The sequence below is a fragment of the Myotis myotis genome, unplaced genomic scaffold (genome assembly GCF_014108235.1).
Source record: "Myotis myotis isolate mMyoMyo1 unplaced genomic scaffold, mMyoMyo1.p scaffold_m19_p_2, whole genome shotgun sequence".
NCBI classification, from domain to species: domain Eukaryota; kingdom Metazoa; phylum Chordata; class Mammalia; order Chiroptera; family Vespertilionidae; genus Myotis; species Myotis myotis.
Genome location: NW_023416324.1, coordinates 109,889,843 through 109,917,318, shown reverse-complemented (window position 1 = coordinate 109,917,318; position 27,476 = coordinate 109,889,843). Strand labels below are relative to the sequence as shown.

Sequence of the window (27,476 nt, the reverse complement as noted above, 5' to 3'; positions counted from 1 at the left end):
CTCTCCTGCTCCCTTCCTCTCTCTCTAAAAATCAATAAAAATGTATTAAAAAAGATATATAGATAACAATAAAATAAAAAAGAGACATAATTAGCAAAATCAAGCTCTTCTTTGAAAATATTAGTTGGTAGAAAATCTTCTGGCTCGAATGATCAATTAAAAGAGAAGTTTCAAATTAAGCAAAAATGCAGAAGGAAAGAGAGGAATAAACTATTGACACAAGTGAGATAATAACAAAATATTGTCAACAACTACATATTTATTAACTTAGTAATTTAAAGAATATTTATTTATCTATGCAGATAAACAAAAATATAAAAGGCCAAAATTAAGGCAAGAAAAATAACAGAAAACTTGAATAAATAATCACTTAAGAAAAGTGAAACAGCATTGAAAGACTTTTCCCCTTCAAAAAGTCCTGGCACAGTTTGCTTAATAGGTGCATTTTATTGATCTTTCCGACTTTTATAAGTTTTCCAAGAAAATAACAAATGTGAAAGAATTACCCAACTACTTTTATAAAGTTACTCTAATCTTGACTCCAAAATCAGATAAGAGAGTAAATAAAATTATGAGTTCATTTAACTTATTAAAATAGTTAAAATACTAACAAATTTGCTAGCCAAATTGAACCATGTTTCTAAAAAACGAATATATGACAATCAAATAGAGCTTGATATAAAGTCAAGGGTAGCTCAAAATCAGAAAAATCTAATTTATCACATTAATGAACCAAATTGAAAAAAATCATTAAATAATTTTCAACAATTCTTTATTATAAAAATAATCAGAAAACTGCATTCGTAAGGTAATTCATTAATTTGAAGATATATATTAAAACATCCATTACAACACAATCTTTAATAATGAAATGCAAACATATCCCCATCAAGTCAAAGAATAAGACAAAATGCCAATTTTTACTTCTGATTTAATATTACTAGAAATCATACACAATGTTATACAGAGTAAAAGCATAAAAACTGTAAGGATTAAATAGAATAAATGAAATTATCATTATTAATAGGTGATATCTTCTAAAAAGAAAATCCATTGTGATAAACTACCAGGACTGATAAGTGTCTAGGAAAATGGCAGATAAAAACTCAACTTATGAACTCTGGTTTTCAAGTAAGGAGCTTGGAAGTCACTGTTCCATCCTAACAAGAGGGGCAAAGCTGAACAGACTGAAAAATTAACAGAACTCTTCTTATGTCCATAAAAGAAATGAGGACACAGGGTAAGCCACTGCCCCTAAGATTGGAGAGACAGACAGTTGAATACAGGAGTCATGACCTACCAGAGCAGAGACTCTCAACAGAAACCTCCATGGGAACTAGTGCCAGGGTAGGAAAACATGACTCTAATCAATGGATTGCTGGAAGCTCAGTATAGACAATTCTGAGTGTAAAAACACCAGGAGGGCTCAATCATAAGGGAGTCTCCACAACAGTGTGAGATTTACCTACAGAAGCTCAACCAGGCTTTCAGTAAATATTGGAGAACAATACTCCTGGTGGGACTAAGGGGAAAGGAACCTTTTTTGAAACCCACTAGAGCACTCCATTCTTCTTCATCAGGCCCGACCTCAGGGGAAACTAGTTTTCCAGAGCCTAACCTGCTAGGGTATTATCAGACTAACTGACTAGGGGGTAGGGAAAACCCAATTCCAGCCCACTCTAGCCTCCTGTTCCACTTAAGATTCAAAAAGGCCCACTCAACAGGCAATCTGCAATAATCTTTGCAAGAAAAGCAGCTATGACAAGGATAGCATCTAGATTTCAGTGGGTGAATTGGAATTGTGGAAGATGGGAGAGGACTGCAGCAAGTTTAGATCATAGCCAATGTATTTAAAAGAGAGAAGGCAAAAGAAAGAGTAGGAATAGGCAAGTATGAGATCAAGAAAGCAGTTTTCTCTCTTTCTCTTCATTATCTTCCCCCTCTTACTCCAATTCTGGTACAAACATGAGTTCTGATAATTGAATTCGAGTGAACATATCTATTTTTATCTAAGAAAACTATTTTTCTTTAGATGAGAAAGATTTGAGTGTACTGAGACTTTGGGGAGAGATTAAGCAAAAGGGAGAGTCAGAAGATAAAACAAAAGAGACTTTGGTTTTAGTGAGGCTCTAATGCAAGAGTGAGGGGATGGAAGGAGGATTAAGATCACGGATTAGAGCTAAGAGGCAAGATTATCTTCTCTTTTAAGTGTAATAAAAAGAATAAATTGGGGGAGGGAGAGGAATAGAACATTTGTATATAGTCGGGGAGGAAATTGAGGAAATTCATATGATGAAATTGCCTGTATTTCTCTGTGACTTCAGAGGCAAGCTCATCTGCTGAAGGTATGGTGTCAGGTTAGGAGCTTGGGAACAGGAATAAAAGTCTAAAACTGAAAGAAAAAAAAAAAAGGTATTTTCTCCTCTATTGGAATGGAACCACCTTCAGAATGCTCAGAAAATGGCCATGTCTCAATGACCTCAACTATAAATCTTTCCTTACAAGACAGCCATGGCTGTCACAGGAACCTGTCACAGAATTCCAACTGAGTGCTAAGTGCATGTTTTTCATTAAAACCTCCTCAACAATCACTAAACAGATTGCTTCCCACAGTTAACTTCACCAGAATATCTTGTCAGGCCAAGACTGTTTAGCTTTGAAGATGGCTTAAGTCATAGGAGTTTTCGCTGGCCTAAGTCATAACTATATTTCACTGTTGGGCTGATCACTTACTAATTATTTACATAAGCCAAATAGCTTTTGGAAAGCTAGGTTCAAGAGAAGAGAAGATGTGACTGTCATTTTCATTCCCCCCCCCCCCCAAAAAAAAATCTAATTTATTTCTTTACTAAAAAGTTTCTTTTAAAAATATAACTTAATCTCTTGCTTAAAAGAGTCACAGCCTCCCTATCTTAATTTTGGATAAAGCCATCATTTTTTTTTATCATGGCTCTCAAAGGAGTGATTGCATGACCTGGATCATTCAACCTCATCACTTGTCTACTCTGCAGCCCCACCCTCTGGTGGAGAGTCTTACTCTCAAAATCATGATTTGCACTTTTGTCTCTGAGCCTTCACATGGGTTCTTCTCTATCATTCGCCCGACTTGTACTTCATCATGTTCATTTATATCCTGTTTCATGTCTCGTCTTAGATATAACTTCTGAGAATCTTCCCTAACCTTCCATGGATTAAATCTCCTATCATGTGTTCCCAAGCTGCTCTGGGTTTCTCCTTTACAATTGCCTTTGTATCTGTCCATCTCCCTCTGTGTTTTTAGCCATATAAGTTCAGAGACGATACCTAAAAGGTCACTGTTATTTCTGTAGTACCTGACACAAAGTAGGCACTCTGAAAATATTTGTTAAATTAAACCATGGTTCTATTGTTTTCTGAATTTGGGAACAGACTATAAAAACAGCAAGACTGGGGTTTGAAGAAATGATCCAATTCTGGTGCTATCTTTTACTAGCTACATGACCTTGTAAAATGACTTAAACTTCTTTGAACCTTATTTTTCTCAGTTGTAAAATGGAGATGTCTACCTACCTTGCTATTTCATTGTTGTAAGAAGTAAATAAACTATGTATTAATAGTATAATGAATAGCACAAAATAGGTAACATTAATGATGCATTAGTGTCTACTTAACCCAAATAAATCTCTGCAAGTATACAAAATCATGACAGCCATATCAATTACCTAGAGAGTTTTTGTGCGTGCAAGTTATTTTTCAACTTAAAACATCAGTGACAACATATTCTAATCATTTTCTTCTCTTCCTACTCATTCTACTATGGCAGTACAAAGTACATTTGAAAAGAGCTACTTATACAATTAGTTGAGAACTAAAAGTAGCTAATATTTCTTAAGCAATTATTCTGTGTCTGGCATTGTGCTAGCAGTCTATATATACTATATTCCTAGCACTTATTTTTTATCATTTTATTCATTGTTATGAAGAAAGAAGTCATTTGTCTTCCTGCACTCAGCAGTAATTAACTGATAATCTTATCAATTACCTTAATTTGGGTGGGCAGAGTATGCCTAATATTTATTTTGTGTTCCCTCACTTTTCATAGTGCTAGTGCATGGTAGGAAGAGAGAGATACATGTGAAGAAATTGACTCTGAGCTGCTCCTCCCCCACAGTTTTCATTCACAACACATGCCAATCTAAAGCTGTACAAATATGGCCCCTTCCTCTGGAAAATGTCATGATTTCTAGGCTGTCCTCTTCTGGGAACTCCTGTAAACATCCTGGACGCTTCAATGTCATTGAGATTTCATATTGTGTGTGTTTGGGTTTTGTAAATATATAATTGCTGCTTATTGCCATATTCTTCTGTTTCCCAGTAGGTTTTGAACTTTGTAAGGGTAGGAACTGTGTTTTTTTGTCTTAGTAATCTCTATTTTGAATAAATCATCCCATCACTTGCATACATGTACACATACACACACATGAATACTTTCAGGAAATTGATATGGCTGACACAAGTTTGTGTATCTTGCACAGATTTATTTAGGGTAAGTAAAAAGACACTATATGAGCAGTGTAGGATCCTGTGGAAAGTTGGGGCTCTGAGAAGAACAACTGGGAGAAAAAGAGGTTTTCAAAATGAATAGCTGTGTTTCTCTGTTGAAGACAGAAAAGATGAGAGAAAATAGGAAACCAAGTGTGCTAATGTGACCTTGGATTCCTGGCCAATCTTATTCTGCCACCTCAAACGAAATAATATTCTCAGTTAAGGCCTGTGGTCTCATCTGTCAAATGAACATGCTAAAAATGACCTTCACAGGATAGTTCTCAGGAAAAGCTCATAAATAATTGCAAAATCTGAGAGAAGAAGCATAGGGTAAGTCTTAAATAATAAACCAGGACATTTCTGTACTAAGTCAAACTAAGAAGCATTTAATTTGGAACCTACCAGTGTTTGGCTATCTGCTCAAAGAAAAAGGATCACAATAAATGTATATATAAAAGAAAAGCTGACCGTTGAAAAACTGAAATGAAAAGTAATGACATAAACAATGTTAGAGATGCCTTTAAGGAGACGAGTTCTCTGAAAGTTGAGATCTCAATTTAGAACATTTCTTTCTTTCTAATTGTTGTTTTGCCTGCCAATGCAATATGATGAAATTGCCACAAACTTAGTGTGATAGGTTTGCAGAATAATTTAATTATAATTTAACACTTACTTTTATGCTATGCAATTAGTTACATTGCTTTTTGCTGAAGACAATACATTTAAGCAACTGCACACAGTGAAAAAATAGCTGACAGGGTCAATTCTAAAGTTATACTAAGGTTTAGTTACATTCCTTTTTCACCCAGGGGACTTAATAAGTTAGGCAGCATGAGACTAACTGAAGGATAATCACACAAGTAACCAGGAACCCTTGATTTTCCTCTAAACCTTTGCATGATCTAGCTCTCTGAATTGTGTAGTTTCCACCATCTTTAGTGATTAAATCATAATTTTCTTATCTATAAACATTGTCATTAGACATCAGTGTTTCTTTCATTCACTGACATTCTTATGGAATCCAAGAAAAGCTATGTAGTTTATGAGATTAAATTCATTCCCAAAGCCAAAGTCATCTACATATGTTGGGTGTCTACTTTATGGTATTATGAAAGACTGGTTCATAATGTTTGGTTGTTATTTTGCATTCTAGATTCCTTTATATTTTTCCAGAAAATTTGCAATACAAGTAACTTTCACATGAGTTTTACTGCAAAACATTTGTTGCCTGGTTACAGTGCAGAAATGATTATACCAAAACATCACTTAATATATTTTTGTGTTAAATATTTCCATGCTGTCACTCTGTGACTTGAGAAATATTCCATGTTAATTTTGAAATTAACAGAGATATGTTTTACCACCAACATAACAATTTTGACTTGTATTCTGACAGTAAACTGACTCGTTAGAAATAGGAGTTCCAAGTAAAAGGAATAACTTAGATACCTATATTTTTAAAGCTTATAAAGGACATAGAAATTTTTAGAATATTTATATATTTTATAGAGAATACCAGACATGTTTTTAAAAATCTGGAATTGTACATAAAATATATCAATTAAAATAAAATTTTCACCCACTTATAATACACAATTCAGTGTTTTTAAATATATCTGTATGGTTCTGTAGCCATCACCACAAACTAATTTTAAAACATTTTTTACCTGTCCTAAAAGAAACCCCACTAAGCAATGAATCCCTATCTCCCCTTCCTCCTCCTCCCCCCTTGCTCCTCCTCCCCCCTTCCTCCTCCTCCCCCACTCCTAAGCAATCATTAATCTATTTTGTCTCTGTGGAATTGCTCATTCTGAATATTTCAAATAAGTGAAATCATACAATATGTGTCTTTTGTGATTTCTTTCACTATTTAGTAAAATGCTTTCAAGGGGAGCAATGTGGTAACATGTATACATACTTCATTTCTTTTTTTTTTCATTTTTCTCTTTACATATACAGGCAGTTATTCCATATTTAAATGTTTATTTTATGGATATATCACACATCAATGCAGATATAGTTTTGCTAAATATTACTACATTTCTTTCTTTAGTGGTTATAGCATTTTGCATTCCCACTGGTAGTGTACAAATGCACCTGAGTTTCCATAGCCTTGTTGACAAACTGTTTATAAAAAAGTGTTTTCTTGTTGATAATTTTTCTTGTTCAGCAAAAGTATCAGGGTAGTATAATCACTTAATATTAGTGTTTGTGAGATACATTTTTAACTTTATATATTTCTGGGATTTAATGTTTAAAATAAGTTTCTTTTTAATATTCTATAGTTTAGCCTTTATTTTATTTTATTTTTTTGTTTGTTTTTTCACGGTTTTTTTTGGTAGTTGCTTTATTTTATTTATTTATTTATTTATTTTACTGATGGAAATTATTCTTTTTTTATTTATTTATTGCTTAAAGTATTACAAAGGGTATTACATATGTGTCCATTTTATCCCCCAGCCCTAGACAATCCCCTAGCCTCCCCTATCCCCCAGTGTCTTATGTCCATTGGTTATGCTTATATGCATGCATACAAGTCCTTTAGTTGATCTCTTACCCCCCTACCTCCTGCCCCCCAACCCTCCCCGGCCTTCCCGCTGCAGTTTGACAATCTCTTTGAGGCAGCTCTGCCTCTGTATCTATTATTGTTCAAAAGTTTATAATGGTCTCCATTATCCATGAATGAGTGAGATCATGTGGTATTTTTCCTTCATTGTCTGGCTTATTTCACTTAGCATAATGCTCTCCAGTTCCATCCATGACGTTGCAAATGGTAAGAATTCCTTTCTTTTTAGAGCAGCATAGTATTCCATCGTGTAGATGTACCACAGTTTTCTAATCCATTCATCTACTGATGGGCACTTAGGCTGTTTCCAGATCTTAGCTATGGTGAATTGTGCTGCTATGGACATAGGGGTGCATATAACCTTTCTGATTGGTGTGTCTGGTTTCTTGGGATATATTCCTAGAAGTGGGATCACTGGGTCAAATGGGAGTTCCCTTTTTAACTTTTTGAGGAAACTCCATACTGTCTTCCATAGTGGCTGCGCCAGTCTGCATTCCCACCAGCAGTGCACAAGTGTTCCTTTTTCTCCACATCCTCTCCAGCACTTGTCGTTTGTTGATTTGTTGATGATAGCCAGTCTGACAGGTGTGAGATGGTACCTCATTGTTGTTTTGATTTGCATCTCTCGGATGATTAGTGACTTTGAGCATGTTTTCATATGTCTCTTGGCTTTCTGAATGTCCTCTTTTGAAAGGTGTCTATTTAGGTCCTTTGCCCATTTTTTGATTGGAGTGTTTATCTTCCTTTTGTTAAGTTGTATGAGTTCCCTATAAATTTTGGAGATTAGGCCCTTATCAGATATGACATTGGCAAATATGTTTTCCCACACAGTGGGTTTTCTCTTGTTTTGTTGATGGTTTCTTTTGCTGTGCAGAAGCTTTTTATTTTGATGTAGTCCCATTTGTTCATTTTTTCTTTAGTTTCAAGTGCCCTAGGAGGTGTATCAGTGAAGAAATTGCTTCGGCATATGTCTGAGATTTTGTTGCCTTTGGATTCTTCTAGAATTTTTATGGTTTCCTGTCGTACATTTAAGTCCTTTATCCATTTTTAGTTTATTTTTGTGTATGGTGTAAGTTGGTGGTCTAGTTTCATTTTCTTGCATATATCTGTCCAATTTTCCCAACACCATTTATTGAAGAGACTATCTTGGCTCCATTGTATGTTCTTGCCCCCTTTGTCAAATATTAATTGAGCATATTGGTTCGGGCCGATTTCTGGGCTCTCTATTCTATTCCATTGATCTATATGCCTATTCTTTTGTCAGTATAAGGCAGTTTTGAGAACAGTGGCTTTGTAATACAACTTGATATCTGGTATTGAGATCCCACCTACTTTGTTCTTTTTCAGGATTGCTGCAGCTATTCGGGGTCTTTTTTTATTCCAGATGAATTTTTGGAGAGTTCGTTCTAGATCTCTGAAGTATGCCGTTGGTATTTTAATGGGAAGTGCGTTGACTTTATAGATTGCTTTGGGTAGTATGGACATTTTAATGATGTTGATTCTACCAATCCATGAACACGGTATGTTCTTCCATCTGTTTATGTCTTCCTCTATATCTTTTTTCAACGTCCTGTAGTTTTCTGAGTAGAGGTCTTTTACCTCTTTAGTTAAGTTTATTCCTAGGTAGCTTAATTTTTTTGGTGCGATGGTAAACGGGGTTGTTTTTATAATCTCTCTTTCTGAAAGTTCACTATTGGTATATAGAAATGCCTCAGATTTCTTGGGGTTAATTTTGTATCCTGCTACATTGTCAAATTCATGTATTAAGTCTAGTAGCTTTTTGATGGAGTCTCTAGGGTTTTGTATGTATAATATCATGTCGTCTGCAAATAAGGACAGTTTTACTTCCTCTTTTCCTATTTGGATGCCTTTTATTTCTTCTTCTTGCCTAATTGCAATGGATAACACTTCCAGTACTATGTTGAACAGGAGTGGTGAGAGGGGGCATCCCTGTCTTGTTCCTGTTCTTAGGGGAAATGGTGTTAGTTTTTGTTCATTGAGTATGATGTTGGCTGTGGGCCTGTCATATATGGCTTTTATTATGTTGAGGTATGATCCTTCTACTCCCACCTTGCTGAGAGTTTTTATCAAAAATGGGTGTTGAATTTTGTCAAATGCTTTTTCTGCATCAATTGATATGACCATGTGGTTTTTTTTCTTTCAATTTGTTTATGTGATGTATCACGTTTATTGATTTGCGGATATTGTACCATCCTTGCATCCCTGGGATAAATCCTACTTGGTCATGGTGTATGATCTTTCTGATGTACTGCTGGATCCGATTTGCTAAGATTTTGTTGAGGATTTTGGCATCTATGTTCATGAGGGATATTGGCCTGTAATTCTCTTTCATTGTGTTGTCTTTACGTGGTTTTGGTGTTAGGGTGATGCTGGCTTCATAGAATGAGCTTGGAAGTGTTCCTTCCTCTTGAATTTTTTGTAGTAGTCTGAGGAGGATAGGTTTTAGTTCTTCCTTGAATGTTTGGTAAAACTCCCCTGTGAAGCCGTCTGGTCCTGGGCTTTTGTTTGCTGGAAGCTTTTTGATGACTGCTTCAATTTCTTCCATAGTTATTGGCCTGTTGAGATTTTTAGATTCTTCCTGATTGAGTTTTGGAATGTTGTATTTTTCTAGGAATTTGTCCATTTCCTCCAGGTTGTCTAGTTTGTTGGAGTAGAGCTGTCCATAGTATTTTTTAACAATCATTTGTATTTCTGTGGGGTCTGTTGTTATTTCGCCTCTATCGTTTCTGATTTTGTTTATTTGGGTCCTCTCTCTTTGCTTCTTGGTGAGTCTGGCTAGAGGTTTGTCAATCTTGTTTATCCTTTCAAAGAACCAGCTCTTGGTTTCATTGATTTTCTGTATTGCTTTTTTGGTCTCTATGTCATTTATTTCTGCTCTAATCTTTATTATCTCCTTCCTTCTGCTCACTCTGGGGTTTTCTTGTTGCTCTCTTTCTAATTCTTTGAGTTGTAGAGTTAGATGATTTACTACCTTTTTTTCTTGTTTGTTGAGATAGGCCTGTAGAGCTATAAACTTCCCTCTCAGGACTGCTTTCATTGTGTCCCATAGGTTTTGGATTGTTGTGTTTTCATTGTCATTAGTTTCCAGGATGTTTTGAATTTTTTCTTTGATTTTATTGGTAACCCAATCAATATTTAATAGCATGCTATTCAGCTTCCAGGTGTTTGAGTATTTTGGGTTGTTTTTATTGTAGTTTATTTCTAATATTATACCATCGTGGTCTGCGAAGACGCTTTTTATGATTTCAATCTTCTTGAATTTGGGGATACTTTGCTTGTGACCCAATATATGGTCTATTTTTGAATATGTCTTATGAGCATTTGAGTAGAATGTATATTCCCTGGCATTGGGGTGAAGTGTTCTGAAGATGTCTATTAAGTCCATCTGATCTAGTGAGTCATTTAGGATTGCTGTATCTTTGCTGATTGTTTGTCTAGCGGACTTATCCAGTGCTGTCAGTGGTGTATTAAAGTCCCCTACTATGATTGTATTGTTGTCGATGTCTCCTTTGATATCTTCCAGGAGTTTTTTTATGAATTTGGGTGCTCCTGCATTGGGTGCATATATGTTTACCAGGGTTATATCTTCTTGTTGTATTGATCCCTTTAGTATTATGAAGTGGCCTTCCTTATCTCTTGTTATGGCCTTCACTTTGAGGTCTATTTTGTCCGATATAAGTATTGCTACCCCAGCTTTCTTTTCCTTTCCATTTTCCTGAAAGATATTTTTCCATCCTTTCACTTTCAGTCTGTGTGAGTCCCTTCTAAAGAGGTGGGTTTCTTGTAGACAGCAGGTGTATGGGTCATGTTTTTTTATCAATTCAGCCACTCGATGTCTTTTGGTTGGAGTATTTAGTCCGTTTACGTTTAAAGTTATTATTGAAAGGTACTTGTTTGTAGCCATTTCTTTTTGTGTGTGGCTGTTTTCTTTCTGAGCTTTTTATTTCTTCTTTTTATACCAGTCCCTTTAGCATTCCTTGCATTGCTGGCTTGGTGGTGATAGACTCCCTTAGTCTTTTTTTGTCTGTGAAGCTTCTTATTTCCCCTTCAAGTTTGAATGATAGCCTTGCTGGATAGAGATTTCTTGGATTCAGCCCTTTGCTTTGCATCACTTTGTAAATTTCCGTCCATTCTTTTCTGGCCTGATGTGTTTCTGTTGAGAAATCATTTGACAATCTAATGGGAGATCCCTTGTATGTAACTTTCCATCTCTCTCTTGCATCCTGTAAGATTCTCTCTTTGTCCTGAACATTTGCCATGGTAATTATGATGTGTCTTGGTGTGGGACTTTTCGGATTCACCTTGTTTGGGACTCTCTGGGCTTGTGTGACTTTTTTCTTCCCCACCTCAGGGAAGTTTTCTGATATTATTTCTTCTAATAGGTTTTCTAATCCTTGTTCATCCTTCTATTGTTCTGGTACCCCTATTATTCGCATGTTGTTTCATTTCATGTTGTCCCAAAGCTCCCTTAGGCTCTCCTCCTGTCTTTTAATTTTTTTCTCCTATTGCAGTACATTTTGGGTGTGTTTTGCTTCCTTGTCTTCTAATTCACTAATTTGGTCCTCCGCTTCTCCTAGTCTACTGTTGATACTTTCAATGGAGTTTTTCATTGCAGCTATATCACTCTTCATTTCTTCTTGGGTCTTACTTAAGTTGTTGATTTTTTCATCTGTTTCTTCTAGCTTCTTCCACATGTTATCGATTTTTTCATCTGTTTCTTCTTGCTTCTTGCAGAGGTTGTCGATTTTTTCCTCCATCCGGTTTATGCACTCTAGGACCCTTATTCTGAATTCTTTTTCTGTCATGTTGCATGCCTCTGTATTACTTAGCTGCTTTTCTGGAGAGTCCTCCTTCTCTTTCCTTTGGGGGTTTCTTTGTCTACCCATGTTTGATATCACTAACATATCTAGACGTTGAGTCATTCAGTGGTTGCTCCCTTGGTGCCAGTGACTCCTTGGTCTGTGGTTGCTCTTCGGGCGGTTGCGGTAGCAGCTGCTCTTCAGTTGGCAGCAGCTCCTCTGGTGGGTGCTGTTCACAGCTGTGGTGGCTCTTCTGGCTGGTGGGGCGAGGTTTCACGTACAGCTGCTGTTCCTCAGCAGAGGGTGTGGTGCTCAGGAGGTTGCTATTGCTTGGATCTGCTGCGTTGATTTAAAGGCACAAAATACAACACAACAAGGCACCACGTACCAGGCACTATACACAAATATATTCACGATATTAATAACCCCAAATAAAGGTGACCACCCAAATTAAGAGAATTAGGGGATAAGGAAGAAGGAAGAGAAAAAGATAAAAGAGAAAAAAGAAAAGAAAAGTAGGGACCAAAAAAAGGAGTGCAAAAGTGAAATTGGGAAAAAGGAGGGGGGAAAATAAAAGTGAGAAAAGAAAAGAAAAGAGAAGAAAAGAAAAGAAAAGAAAGAAAAAAAAGAGCGAAAAGAGAGAATGAATTGGAAGAGGGGAAGAGACTTTTTATATGAGGAGAATACTCCTATAGAACAGCCACTAATCCCAACAAATTCCAGCAACAGCTCCTTGGAGATGAATGCAAACTAGAAACAACCAATAATATAATGATGAAAATAGAATGGGGAACACTAATCCCAAAATAAAATAAAGAGAAAATAAAATGGCACTTTAAAAAATGGTAAAATGGTAGCAGTAATAATACTGGTTAAAAATAAGAAGGTAATAATTAAAAGGGTAAAATCAGGTTATGGAAAAAGAAGAAAGAAAAAAAAAGAAAAAAAAGAAGAAAAAAAATTTGGTTTCTTAGTTAAAAGGTGAAAAAGAAAAAAAAAATTGCAGTAGTGAAGGTCCTTCGGTTCTTCTATTCTTCAGTGTGGCTCGCCTTAGACCTGCCACGTATTCAGGAGAGTGTTGAGTTTCCCTGCGATACACTGTTCCTCTAGGGTGTAAACCACAGTCCTTATTTTAAAGCAGGCCGCATTTGTTTCCCAGACTGCCTTATTTTGTGTTTAGCAAAGAGTCAGTTTCTGGGTCAGCCTCTGGGTCACAGTGTTCTGGGGTTGGCCTCTGAGGCTATAGAGCCTCTCTGTCCAGTGGAAGTTCACTGCCCAGAGCTGGCTGCATAATAGTTAGTTACCGGCGCTGTGTTGTTGCTGGGATTGAAAATCCCTCTATAGGCCAGACCCTGTTAACTCCCAGGGACTGATCAGGTTATTTTAATCCTTGATCTCGTACAGGGTGGAATCTGGGTGTGGCTGTGCTCCTTGCCTGGGGGCTGGGGGGAGGAGTCTCACTCTCTGGAGAGAATGGCTGCCCCAGTCCTGGGCTCAGGGGTGTCTCAGCACTCAATTCGCTGCCACCTCTCCTGGCCCCCCTTCTCTCCTCAGTCTCTCCCCAGATTCCACTCCTCCACACACTCTCCCTCTCTTCAGCATAGGTGAGTGTCTGTATCCGAAATGTCCCATGAACAGGATTCAGTGAAAACAAACAAACAAACGCCGGCCGTGGAAAGGGGGAAGGCTTGGTTTCTGTAAGCTTCTTCTCTTACCAGGACTGAATGGTCTGGTCAGCTCTTCAGGCTGCCCCCTTTAGGCTCAGTCCTCTGTGATCACAGAACCCAGCTCTCAATTCCCCCGGCAGCGCCAGGAATCCCGCAGTTCTCCTTTCCCCCGTCAGGGGCTGTGCCTGTCCCAAGGGACGCGGCTGTCTGCCACGTGGTCTCCCTCTGACTCTCTGGGTTCAGAGCTCTGGCAAACTTTCCTGCCCAAATCCCTGGTTTTTTTACCTTTCCAGGGGAGTTCTGCTCTTCCAGGCTGCAAACCGTCTCACCAGCTGAGCAATTTCGCCAATTCGGTGTGTGTGTTATTAGTTTCAGCTGCTCACTCCATTTGCTCCGGGACACGACCTGGGAAGCATCTGCCTATATCGCCGCCATTTTATTTCCCGGTAGTTGCTTTAATCCAATATGAAAAATGGTCTTCCATTTTTTTTACATTTAATGTAATTATTGATTTATTCATGTTTAAACTTACCATATTGATATTTGTTTTTGTTCATCTTTTTTTAAAAAATTTTGTTTTATTGTTTAAAGTATTATAAATAGTAATACATATGTCTCCTTTTTTCCCCATTGACTTTCCCCTGGCCTCCTCTACCTCCTGGCATATGCTCTTATGTTCATCTTTTTTGTATCCCTCTTTCTACTCTGTCCTCTTGGGATTAATTAAGTATTTTTAAACATTTATTTGTATTGTTGAGAATATTACAGATGTCCCCCATTCCACCCCAGGCCTTCCCCACACTATTGTCTGTGTCCATGGGCAATGCATATATGCATATAAGTTCTTTTTTAATATCCTCTGACTCCCTCTCCCTTCCCTCTGAGATCTGTCAGTCTGTTCTATGCTTCCATGTCTCTGGACCTATTTTGTTCATCAGTTTATTTTGTTCATAAGATTCCACATATAGGTGAAATTATATGTTTTTTTGTTTTTCACTGACTGGTTATTCCTCTTAGAATAATACTCTCCAGGTCCATCCATGCTTTCTCAAAAAGTATGAGATCCTTCTCTTTTACAGCTGAATAGTATTCCATTGTGTAAATGTACCACAGCTTTTTTATCCACTCATCTACTGATAGGCACTTGGGCTGTCTCAAAATCTTAACTATTGTAAATAATTCTGCCATGAACATAGGGGTGCATATTCTTTCTGATTGGTGTTTCAGATACTACACTTGATCTTAGCCAAAAGTCCAAGAAGCGATGATTGGTGTTGCAGGATGCTTATGATATATTACCAGAAATGGGATCACTGGGTCAAATGGAAATTTCATTTTTAATTTTTTGAAGAATCTCCATACTGTTTTCCACAGTGGCTGTACGAGTCTGCATTCCCTTAGTGTACTAGAGTTCTCTTTTTCCCACATCTTCTTCATCACTTGCTGTTTGTTAATTTATTGGTGGTAGCCATTCTGACAGGTGTGAGGTAATACCTCATTGTAGTTTTAATTTGCATTTCTCTGATGACTAGTAACATTGAACATTTTTCATATGTCTATTGGTCATCTGTATGCCTTCTTCGGAGATGTATCTATTTGGGTCCTTTGCCCATTTTTTAATTGGATTATTTGTCTTCTTTTTGTTGAGTTGTATGAGTTCTTTTATATTTTGGAAATTAACCCCTTATCTAATATAACATTGGTGAATATGTTCTCCCTTATAGAGGGTTCCCTTTACATTTTAAGGATGGTTTCTTTTGCTATGCAGAAGCTTTTTAGTTTAATGTAGTCCTATGGGTTTTTCCCTTTGTTTCTCTTGCCCTAGGAGATGTATCAGTGAAAATTCTGCTACGTGAGATGTTGAGATTTTAGTCCCTATGTTTTCTTCTAGGATCTTTATGGTTTCACAATTTACATTTAAGTCTTTTATTCATGTTTAGTTTATTCTTGTGTATGATGTAAGTTAGTGGTCTAGTTTCATTTTTTAGTATTTCATTTGTTTTATCCTATATAATAAAGAGGGACTATGCAAATTGACCCTCACTCTGCCACAAAGATGGTGGTGCCCACAGCGAAGGCAGTGGGTTTCTGTAACACAGTTGGCTGGGCCCACAGAAGAGACAGGGATTCCATAACACAAGATGGCAGCACCCACAGGAGGCCGAGTTCCCGTAATGAGCCTTAATGAGCAAACAGCAGGGACCTAAGGCTGTGCCCCTGCCCAACACCCCCCTCCATGGGGCTTGACAGGGGATCTCAAGGTGTACCCTCTGCCCAGTAGGGCTTGATGGGGTACCTCAGGCCATGCCCCTCATCTGACGGGAATTGATGGGGGACCTCAAGGTGCGCACCCCCAGCCCGGAGCTGGGCCAGGGGACCTCAGGCCATGCCTCCCGCCCAGCAGGGCTTGACAGGGGACCTGAGGCTGCACCCCCCACCCAGTGGGGCTTGACGGGGGATCTCAGGCTGCATCCCCCACCCAGCGGGGCTTGACGGGGGACCTCAAGGCCCTCCCCCTGCCCTGGCCTGGGCGGGGGGACCTCAGGCTGTGCCCCCCACCCCAGTGCCAGGCCAGGGGACTTCAGACCATGCCCCCCCGCCCAGTGGGGCTTGACAGGGGACCTGAGGCTGTGCCCCCCCACCCAGTGGGGCTTGACGGGGAATCTCAGACTGAGCCCCTGGCTTGGCGGAGCTTGATGGGGGATCTCAGGCCGCATCCCCCACCTGGCAGGGCTTGATGTGGGACCTCAAGGCATGCCCCTGCCCCAGCCCGGCCTGGGAGACCTCAGGCTGCACCCCCATCCTGATGCCAGGCCAGGGGACCTCAGGCCATGCCTCCCACCCAGCAGGGCTTGATGGGGGACCTCATGCTGTGCCCCCACCCAGTGCCAAGCCATGGGACCCGAGGCTGCAACCCTGTCCGGCAGGGCTTGACAAGCGTGGGACTGGCTGGGTCTGGATCTAGCCCAGTGGGGGTGGGGCAGGCGGGGTCTGGGCCTCGCACAATTTCGAGGTGCACGTGGGTGGGCAGGGACTGACTCTGGGTCCTGTGGTGCACCCCAGACTCTGACAGAAGGAAGATTTTCATATACATTTTATTAATTTTCTTGCATCTCTGACACTTCTATTATAGAGAAAGGGCAAATAGCAATATTGAAATATTTCCTCTAATTAATCCCCTTTTAATGCGCATGAATTTCGTGCAACAGGCCATTAGTTTCTAGTTTTCAAATAATATACATTGAGTGGATATACCACATTTACATTTTATATATTCATCAGTTGGTTAATATTTGGGTTGTTACCAATTTATTATTATTAGGAAATGCTAATATGAACATTTGTTTTTAATTTTTGCATAGACATATATTTTACTCTTTCTTGGGTATATACTTTAGAGTAAAATCACTGGATCATGCACTCTATGTTTAACATTTTGAGAAACAGTCAACTGTTTTTCAAAAATGCTACACAATTTTATATTCTCACCATCAATGCATGAGAGTTCCAATTTCTCTATAACCTTGCTGACACTTTTATTTTTTATTGTAACCATCCAATTCCTATGAAGTGATATCTTTTTGTGACTTTGATTTGCATTTCCCTAATGACTAATTATATTGAGTATGTTTTCATGTACTTATCAGTCATTTCCATATCTTCTGGAGAAATGGCTATTCAAATCCTTTGACATTTTTTAAATTAGGTTATCTTTTTGTGATTGGATTATGGAAGTTTTGAATATGTATTATATTTTCTAAATTTTTAATGTTTTTATTGATTTTTAGAGAGAGAGGAGGGAGAGTTAGAGGAGAGGAGGAAGAGAGAGAGAGAGAGAGAGAGAGAGAGAGAGAGAGAGAGAGAGAGAAACATCAATGAAAGAGAAACATAGAACAGCTGCCTCCTGATGCCCCCTACTGGGGATTGAGCCCATAACCTGTGAATGTGCCCTGACCAGGAATTGAGCCCATAACCTTGTGGTGCATGGTGAGATGCTCATCCAACTGAGTCACTCCAGCCAAGGCTATATCTTACAGTTGTTATTTTTCAGTTGTTTTTATGATAACCATCCTAGTAGGTGTGATGTGATATTGAGCACTTACTTTCTCAGGTATTTATTTAGCTACTAGAGGCCCGGTGCACAAAATTTGTGCACTCAGGGGTTGGGGGGAAGTCCCTCAGCCCAGCCTGCTCCCCCTCACAGTCCAGGAGCCCTCAGGAAATGTCTGATTGCTGCCACAAAGGTGGGAGAGGCTCCCTCTACCACCTCTGCTCTCACCAGTTGTGAGCCCAGCTCAGGGCTTCTGGCAAAGTGGTGCCTCCCCTGTGGGAGTGCACTGACCACCAGGGGGCAGCTCCTGCTTTGGGCATCTGCCCCCTGGTGGTCAGTGTGAGTCATAGCGACTGGTCGTTCTGCTGTTAGGTTGATTTGCATATTAGCTTTTTATTATATAGGATTTGCATAGCTTTAGAGAAATGTTTATTCAAGTCCTTAGCCAATTTTTGGATTGGATTGTTTAGTTCTTTTGTTGTTGAGTTTTAGGAGTTTCTTTTATATTTTGGATATTCAAGAGTTATTAGATACAACATTTTTGAACATTTTTTCTCATTTTGTAGGTTGCCTTTTTACTTTCTTCATAGTAGCCTTTGATGCACAAACATTTGTAATTTTTATAATGTCCTGCTTCTCTCTTTTTTTCTTTTATTGCTTGTGCTTTTAGTCTCATATTTAAAAATCCTTAATCAAATCCAAGTTCTTGAAAATTTAACCCTATGCTTTCTTCTTAAAAATTCTTATATTTAGGTCATTGATCCATTTTGAGCTAATTTTTGTACATGGTATGAGGTAGTGGTCCAAATTTACTCTTTTGTATATTGACATCCAGTTGTCAGTACTACCTGTTAAAGAGACTATTCTTTCCCTGTCAAATAAACTTGGTGCCCTTGTCAAAATCAATTAGCCATAGATGAATGGGTTTGTTTCTGGGCTCCTAATTCTGTCCCATTAGTCTATATGTCTATTTGTCTGTCAGTACACCTTTTTTTATTACTATATATTTGCAGTAATGGACCACTTAGATTCTATATAAATTTGAGAATGAGTTGTTCTGTTTCTGCAAAAGAGGCTATTGGAAATTTTTTAAGGGTTGCATTGAATCTATAGATTGCTTTGTGTAGTATGGAAATACTAACAATACTAAATTTTCCTAAAAAATGAGTATATGATGTATTTCTATTTAATTCATATCTTTCTGCAATGTTTTATAGTTTGCAGCATACAAGTCTTTTACCTCCATGGTTAAATTTATTCCTAGGTATTTTTTTCTTTAAATGCTCTTGTAAATAAAATTGTTTTCTTAATGTACTTTTCAAATTGTCTGTGATGGTGTATAGAAACACAATGGATATTTATGTGTTGACCTTGTAACCTGAATAGTTTTCTTGGGATTTTTCATATATAGGATTATTTCATCTGTGAACAGAGAACATTTCACTTCTTTCTTTCCAATTTGGATGCCTTTATTTCTCTTTAATATGTAACTGCTATGTCTAGAACTTCCAGGATAATGATTAATAAGAGTAGATAAAGCAGGCATCCTTGTTTTACTGTTTATCTTAAGAGGGAAGCTTTTACTATTTCACAATTGAGTGTGATGTTATTTGTTGTTTTTCTTTAAAAAATATTGTTATTGATTTCAGAGAGGAAGGTAGAGGGAGAGAGAGATAGAAACATCAATGATGAGAGAGAATCATTGATTAACTGCCACCTGCATGCCCCCAATTTGGGATTGAGCCCATAACCCAGGCATGTGCCCTGACAGGGAAGTGAACCGTGACCTCCTGGTTCATAGGTTGACTCTCAACCACTTAACCACACTTCCCGGGCAACTATGGGTTTTTCATTAATGTTCTTTATCATGTTGAGAAACTTCTATTCCTTGTAATGTTATAATTTTTTTCTTTTAATCATTACATATTTTAAAGAACTTAAGAAAAGAAAAACAGTCTACTGTATTTATACAGGCATTTAACACGTTTGCTATTGTTTCTTCATTTCTGATGTTACAGTTTTTCCACTATTATCATTTCCTTTCTATCTGAAGAACTTACTTTAGCACTTTCTGTAAGACAGATATGCTGGTAACATTTTTTCTTAGGTCTCTTTCACCTGAGAATGTGCTTATCTAGGTTTTATTCCTCAATGATATATTTTTGGAATATCAGAATAGTGAATTCTGGTTTGACAGTTCTTTCCTTTCAAAACTAAAACTGTTGCTCAGCACCCATGGCTTCTTATGAGCAACGCATTGTCATTCAGACCACGGTCCTCTATAGATAATATGTCATTTTTTTTCTATCTGTCTTTAAGATTTACTTGTCTTTCATTTTCAGACATTTTATTATGATATTTCTAGGTAAGAATTTCTTTTGTTTATTCTTTTTTTATTAACTGAGCTTCTTGAATTTGCAGTTTTATGCAATTAACAAATTAGTTAAGTTTTCAGCCATTATTTTCCAATTATTTTATCTATGCATTGTTTTCTCCTTTCCTCTAGAACTCTGACTGCATAAACATTAGAGCTGTTGATGTTTTCTGACAGATCCATGAGTCTCTGTATAATTTTTTTTTCTATTTTGCTATTGTTTAGAATGGATAATTGCTATGAAAATATCTTTAGTTCATTGACTCCTTTGTTTTCTCTATTTACATATTGAGTCATTCCAAGGACATTTTTATTTCAATTATTGTGCATTTTTGTTTTAAAATTTTTTATTTGGGGCTTTTTCATATCATTGGTTTCTTTGCAACTATTGCATTTCTATCATTTTTAAAATAATATTCACCTTTACTTCTTAAAACTTGGTTATAATAGCACCTTCAAAATCTTTGTCATATAATCCCAACATCTGCATCATTTCAGAATTGACATCTATTGGTTTTCTATTCTTTTATAGGTTATTGAGATTTTTCTGGTTTTAATATGCTGACTAATTTTGAATTGCATCCTGGAAATCTGGTTATTGTGTTCTGAGATTTTGGGTCCTATTTAATTCCTATGGATATTGTCAGTGTGTATGAGTGTACTGCCCACAATTTATCAGATAATAGATCTGGCTAAATAGTGGTTGAAAGTTCCAAACCACCTTCTGTGGGTTATGGTTCTAAGTGGATAAATTTTCAGGAAGTATGCAGTGCTAATTGGCTCTGTCCTGTGTGTACACCATCCAGAAGCCGGCCTGAAACCTTTGTGTGTAGTCTACCAACAGTTCAGTTCTCAGAGCACTTGGTATGCTATTTAGGGTCACATTCATGATCAGGTTACAAACGACTTTATAGGATCACTTTCTTGAATTTTCAGTCTCTCTGAAACTTTCTGGCTTCCAGAGGCCCCCACTTTTTTTCTTCTGCCTAGAAAACTAGGGCTTTAGCTGTCCCAGTAGGCTATATTCTTCCCACAATTATGTCTAACTCTGGGGCCAACTAGCAGGACTATAGAGAGAAAAAGAGAATTGAGATACTTCCCCACATTTGCAGGTCACAGTTCCTCCTGCTAAAATGGAAGGTTTCCTTTCCCTCAGAATTTAGGTTCCTGCCCAGATGCTGCTGCCCAGCCCTGCCACCACTGCCATGGGTTTGCCTAGGACTAGGATGGAGAGAATAGAAAAATAAAAAACAAAAACAGTGAATTTTTCCACTCTCTCTCACCCCAGGGGCTCCTTTCCCTGATGTTCAGATCAGAAATGAAGGTCTTCTCTTGTAGCTCTTTCTGCTCCTGTTCCAGCTCCTGTTCCCTTTCAGTCCTGACTAAGAGAGAACAAGAAACTCACTCCCATTTAGTCTTACTTTGAGTTCTGGTTTCCATTTCTCATTCTACCTGCTATCATTTAACTTTTCTTCCTTCAGATAGCTGTTTAATGCATTTAGTTGTATTCAGTAGGAAAGACAGAATATGTCTACTTTTATCTGAGCTAGCAGCAGAACCTTAAACACATATTAAAAAGTGTATATTAAAATAGATGAGTTCTTATTTCTGTCTATCTCATCTTCTTTTTTTTCCCCCCCTTCCACGGTTTTTTAGGTTTACATTTTCTAAACCATATTAGGCAAATGGCACAATTTATTTTTGAAAAAAACTGTGTTCCTATAGAACAGTGGTTCTCAACCTTCCTAATGCCGCGACCCTTTAATACAGTTCCTCATGTTGTGGTGACCCCCAACCTTAAAATTATTTTCGTTGCTACTTCATAACTGTAATTTTGCTACTGTTATGAATCGTAATGTAAATATCTGATATGCAGGGTGTATTTAGGCGACCCTGTGAAAGAGTCGTTTGACCCCCAAAGGGGTCGCGACCCACAGCTTGAGAACTGCTGCTATAGAACAACATCCAGGCCTTCTATTGATATTTAATTTCATGCTTTAATTACCTTACCATCAAGAATCACTTCTTTATATTATTCTACCAGCCAGCTCCACCTGTGGTCCATGCTGGGCAGAATCAATGTGTAGGCATTCAGGTTGACCAGAAGTTTCAGGCCTATCCAAAGGGTGATTTCATTATGGAACTGAAGTGAAAACCATTGAAGCTATAAATGTTCTTTGCATATACTTCTTAATGTCATTTTTAACCAGTTATATAATGAAGATATTGAACAAGATAGTGGACATATTGTTAAATGTTTAGATTCTTTTTGTGTTCCCTTTATTATTTCTGATGATTTATGAAAAGTTTTGCTAGTGTAAGACTCAGAAAAATATGAAGTGTTTATATATTTAGATAAACAAGTGTTCCTGTTTTGCCTTTTCAAATATCTTTGCCTCGGTGGAGCCCTTTGTTAATATGAAGATGTGCTTAATCTATATCTGGAAACAACAAAGCTTATTTATAAGGATGGAAGGAATTCTCAAACCAAGAAAATAAAAATTAATTTCTTACATCTTTAAAGTTACAGCATATGATTCTGTTGCTATGTTAAACAGAGTCATGAACAGACATTTTCATACTTTATTGTGGATCCTATCAAGTGTCATGTTCACATTTTATACTACTGTTATTGTATGGGGGAAATGTCTTAACAATAATCTTTAAGGTTATCTATATTTAGTATTTTTTACTTATAAGTTTTAAATTTTAATACAGATTTATAGATAAAATTATTTTTTACTTGAATAAAAAGTTAATTCAAGTAAAATTTAAGGACCCCACTTAAAACAGAAGCAAACAAATGCCAAGATGCCTTTCTTTAAATTTGTCTGGAAAATTGACATAGGAACCAAATTCCATCATTAATATAATCTACACCACCATATTTGCAGAATTTTTACAGAAAGTTACAAGAACAAAAATTCTAGTTGACATTTGTTGCATTAATATTCAAGTGGCTCCTCAATTTTCCATGACTTTTATTTTAGAAGCTAACTAATTCTGAATCAAAATTGTGACAGTAAAGTAAATATCTTTACCACTAGTCATTAATATTGATTTGGGTTTTTTTTGTTTTTGTTTTTGTTTTTGTTTTTGTTTTTGATGAGCAGCATGAAAGGGTGATTTCTTTCCCAGGTTCTTGTCCAGATGGATTCAAAGAATGAAGCCATGGACAAAAGGTGGTAGGTGAGAAGTACAGAAACTATATTGCAAGCAGATACTGTCTCTAAAATTCTAATTCTAAAACTCTGTCTCTCCTAGCACAGAGAAACAGAGGGGTCCCCTAAAGAGGGTGGCCACTGCTCTCTTTGTCTTGAGATATTACAATATCGTGGAGACCCTTTTCCTTAATCTAGGACCCCCATGCTTTCCTCATTGGTCACTCTACTACACAGTACCAGTTTCAAAGGCCAAATTTCACATGGTTCCCCCTTCTTTCTTTCCCCTTATTTTGTACCATTCCTCTATCCTCTGTGAAAATATGTTTCCTTTTTCCTGATATCCTGTGACTGTTCTTTATCCTCTGTGAATGTATGTCTTTCTGCCCCCTTATCCTGTGGAATTTCTCTATCCTTCATATATCCATCTTATCTGTTCAGGTTTGAATTGCTTTTGATCTACCTTATGGCTTTCTCCCAGTTGCCCTAGCTGGAGATGTTTTATTACCCCTTGTGACTTTCCCAGCTGCTCAGGTCAGGGCTGCTTTTGACCTAACTAATGGCTGCTTTAATTGTTCAAGATAAGATGTCTCTCCTCTCTGGACCCCCTCCCTGATTAAGCTAGCTAGCTAACTCTTATCAATACAAATTGTTAGCTTTTTAAATTTTAGTTTTATTTCATTACATTTCTTTATTGTATATTTATATATCGAAGGCTGTGAAAAGAAAAAAAAAAACACTTCTTTTTATTATTTCACTTAAACTTTAGTCCATTTCCTTTAGTTTTACCAATAGAATGTTTTCTTTTTGCTAAAATATATTTTATTGATTTTTTACAGAAAGGAAGGGAGAGGGATAGAGAGTTAGAAACATCAATGAGAGAGAAACGTCAATCAGCTGCCTCCTGCACAACCCCTACTGGGGATGTGCCCGCAACTAAGGTACATGCCCTTGACCGGAACCGAACCTGGGACCTTTCAGTCTGCAGGCCGATGCTGTATCCACTGAGCCAAACCGGCTAGCAATAGCATGTTTTTTTTTTTTTTTTCAAAAATATATTTTATTGATTTTTTACAGAGAGGAAGGGAGAGAGATAGAGAGTTAGAAATATCGATGAGAGAGAAACATCGATCAGCTGCCTCCTGCACATCCCCCACTGGGGAAGTGCCTGCAACCCAGGTACATGCCCTTGACCGGAATCGAACCTGGGACCTTTCAGTCCGCAGGCCGACGCTCTATCCACTGAGCCAAACCGACTTTGGCAATAGCATGTTTTCTAAGTAAGAAGTTGTGATATAGATACTTAGCAGACTTTGAAATTTTAATTGACCTTATCGATTTAAATAAAAATTCCTGAAGATGTATATTCACATTTAAGAACAATGACACATGAAATGAAAGAAAGGAAAATTTCAATAACTCTCCCTCTTTACATGCCCCAGGATACCACTAGTCCATTTCCTGCAGATTCCTGGGAGATGGGTGCATGTGCCGTAAAGTCAGGATGACATAGGTAAGGTGCCTGTCATCAAACCTGGAAACAGAAATCATTAGCCAGAGGAGGCAGAGCCACTGCAAACCCATGAAAATTTGGGAATACATAATCCCCCCCAAAATGGAGCTTTCTCTCAGCTCTTGTGTGGCTCCTGGCTCTCTGATTTTTCTCTTGTTTGCCTTTGTTCCCTCCATTGCCATGTGGCCCTGTAGATCCTACATGCAATGGACTGATGTACTAGAACTTGAAACACAAACTAAGCTAGCCTGTGAAGACATGGAATGGAAACTCTGGACAATGACTTTAATTCTAGCCCTATTAAAAGGGCTGCTTGACTTTTTCCTTGGCAGGATGAAGGAAGAAGAAAGCTTGGAAACTCAGGACTTTGATTCCACAGAAATAAAGCTTTCCATAATATCTCATCCTCCCTTGGGAGTCTCAGAAAATTCATTTTCTCAAGATATCACAAGAAACCCACATCCCCCAATAACAGGTGAGGACAGGGAGTGCTCCCCATCAATAACAATTAGAGGTGTGTGTAAATATCCACCTGTTGCATATATATCCACAGTCCACTGAGTTTGCTGAATATGTGCTTCAAAATAATATACATATGTAGAATGCTAATTTAGGCAAATTCTTACTTCTGATTGACTTGACATATGCTATAGAATTTTCCCCCTCTAATTTTATGGTCTTTACAATTAATTATATATTTTTCACTACATGATTTAAGGTATACCATACATTCTGTGATATTTAATAAGAAGAATCTAGGTAACTCCAGGTTTAACCCGTGGAGTAGGTGTAGGAACACTGGGGTTGTGATGGGAGTAGAAGGGTAGGACATAACATCAGCACTGCAAAGAATAAAATACGCCTGACCTTATGTGCATTTAAGAAACAGAATTGATTTATAATAAAACTAGTAAATGTAGAGGTAAAAATTTTTCAGAATCTGAAATGAACAAAAAACAAAAAAGGGTTATGTTTCCCTAAGGTGGATCTTTTGTGGTAGACTGTAACAAAGCAATAAAAGAATCAGCAATACTTGCATACCCAGTGGACTATCTAAATATTACCATGAGTGAGAACAAAAGACTTCAAAATTCCCTAGGTCTCTTGTTTAAATCTATATGGGAATACAGTTTTAGAGCTAAATGGAGCACAATGGCATAGAGAGCCTCAGGAGGCTTACAGGGACTATGAATATTGATGGGAATTCACTTCTGTGGTGTGCTCTGAACAAATGTCAACAGAGTAGTAAACAACAATTTCCTTGGAGATGCAAATAGATTCCATAGGCTGTGAACTGAGACTCTTTTCCACTCAGATCTTATTCAAAGCAAACAGTGTATTTAGAAGGGGAGGCATACCCTAACAATTAAATTGGGTATGGCAAACTAGAAACAATAAAACAGAATTAGTTCTAACTCATTATAACTATAAATAAGACTTTTCTCTCTCACACTAAGTAGGCTAGAGACGGCATTATTTTTGTTCCACACTTTTAGAAAGACATGAATTCACTCTGGAAAAGTTGCCTTTGAGTCTTTAGCAAGATTTTGCTGGATCTGAAGTCTACGAGTGCTACCCTTCAGAGAGATACAGTACTTTCTGGAAGATTAATGCTAATATGTTTCTCCTGTTGAAAACTCAATTTTATGAATAAGAAAACTTGTCTCTTGGGACTGTAGTGGTTCAGAAGTGTCCTTTTAGATGACAAAATGCCTTGAAGCACTAAAGAAAAGGTAAAAATTATTACAGTGAATTCAAAATCTGGAAATGATATTCTAAGAGAAAAATATTTTTTTTTCTTTTTCAAGGAGAAAAGCAGCAAAGTCTGTTGAATGGAAATTTGAAGAAGAAAAAATATACTCACCCTGAAGTCAGATGAGCAGTTAATTAGAAATAATGGAGTTGAAACTGTCCTTTATAGAATTTGGCACGATATCCATAATTAACTACAGCACTTTTGTTGACAGTTGGAAACAGGCTCTTCCACAGCATCATGAGGAAAGAATTGCAAGGATCCATGCACAGGAGATCATGCTGTGGCAAGGTAGTTTATTGTTGATGGCTGCCCTTGCCCCTGCCCCTGGACTTCCAATGTCCCATCCCTTTCTGTCCTGACATAGAAAACGTCCAACCAAATTTTCAGCAGGACCAAGGTAAAGGCCAATGCCCAGAATTTCTGTTTCATAGTCCTTCTGAACCTGTGTAGTCTGAAGTCCCCAGGTGTCCAGTAGGCCTGCATGGTCACATGCTCCCAGGCAAGGGAGAACACAAATGGATGGGGCAAGTGCGGGTCAGGAGCAAGAGAGCACCTTGAATTTCGATTATGCATTCCCAAGCTTGGGAGAAATCAGAAGCTTTTAAAAATAGCCAATTAGCTTCCGAACTTTTGAGAGCTACTGATGGGCTCCACCTCCAGGCCAATGATGATTGACAGTCCTCTATGGTCAAAGACCTCCTCTTGTGCCATTTTTGACTTTATTGTGCATGTCTTTACTTTCCCCTTTGTTCTATCCCTTTCCCAAGAGATTTGTGGGGAATGGACTGGTGGTTTCCTGGTGGGGATGAGGGGGGAGTGTGAAGCTGTAGCTTCCTGGTAAAGCTAACAAGCCTTTGCTTCCCAACTGAATATGCTCAACAATGACTGACTCCCCCTTTGCTCTCTTCTTTCCAATAACTAGCGAAGGGTGGTAATACTTTAAAGCATTAGCTTAAAGAACAATAGTTTTTAAAAAGCAGGAAAATTTATATTACTTGAAAAGCAGACAAAAGATGTAAATTTGTATATTGCTTTATTTCTCCT

General features: G+C 37.7%; 1 pseudogene; it reads left to right on the top strand.

Moving 5' to 3' along the window:
• The first annotated feature begins 1,291 nt into the window (after positions 1-1,291).
• LOC118675633 lies at positions 1,292-22,656 on the top strand (annotated as a pseudogene).
• Positions 22,657-27,476: the final 4,820 nt, after the last annotated feature.